Genomic DNA, 683 nt, shown 5'->3' on the forward strand with positions numbered 1-683 from the left:
GTGAGATAGTTGTCTGGTTTCATTCTTTTGCATGTGGCTGTACATTTTCCCCCACACCATCCACTTAAGACACTGTTCTTTCCCTATTGTATTGTCTTGGCTCCTATATCATAAATTAACCATCTATGTATATGTTTATTTCTGGGGTCTCTTTTCTGTTTCATTGTGAAGTGAGGTGAAAGTCTCTGTCATGTCTGACTCTTTGTGACCCCATGGACTGTATAGACCATGAAATTCTCTAGGTCAGAATACTGGAGTGGGTAGCCTTTCCCTTCTCCAGAGCATCTTCCCGACCCAGGAATTGAACCGGGGTCTCCTGCATTGCAGGTGGATTCTTTACCAACTGAACTATCAGGGACTGCGTGTCTATTTTAGGCCAATTCTATACTGTTTTGATTGTTAGCACTTTATAATATAGTTTGAAATCAGGGAGTATGAATGCTTCCCAATGTGAGGAAAAACTTTGTTCTTTTTCCTTCAAGATTGCTTTAGGTATTCTGAATCTTCTGTGGTTCCATATAGGATTGGGAGTGTTCATTTCTCTTTTTAAAAATGCCTTTGGAATTATGAGAGGGATTGAACTGAATCTGTAGATTGCTTTGTAGTATGGATATTTTTTGCAATATTCTTCCCATTAGTTTGTATCTTCAGTTCCTTTCATTAATGTCTTACAGTTTTTAGTG

This window comes from Dama dama, chromosome 30 (genome assembly GCF_033118175.1).
Source record: "Dama dama isolate Ldn47 chromosome 30, ASM3311817v1, whole genome shotgun sequence".
NCBI classification, from domain to species: domain Eukaryota; kingdom Metazoa; phylum Chordata; class Mammalia; order Artiodactyla; family Cervidae; genus Dama; species Dama dama.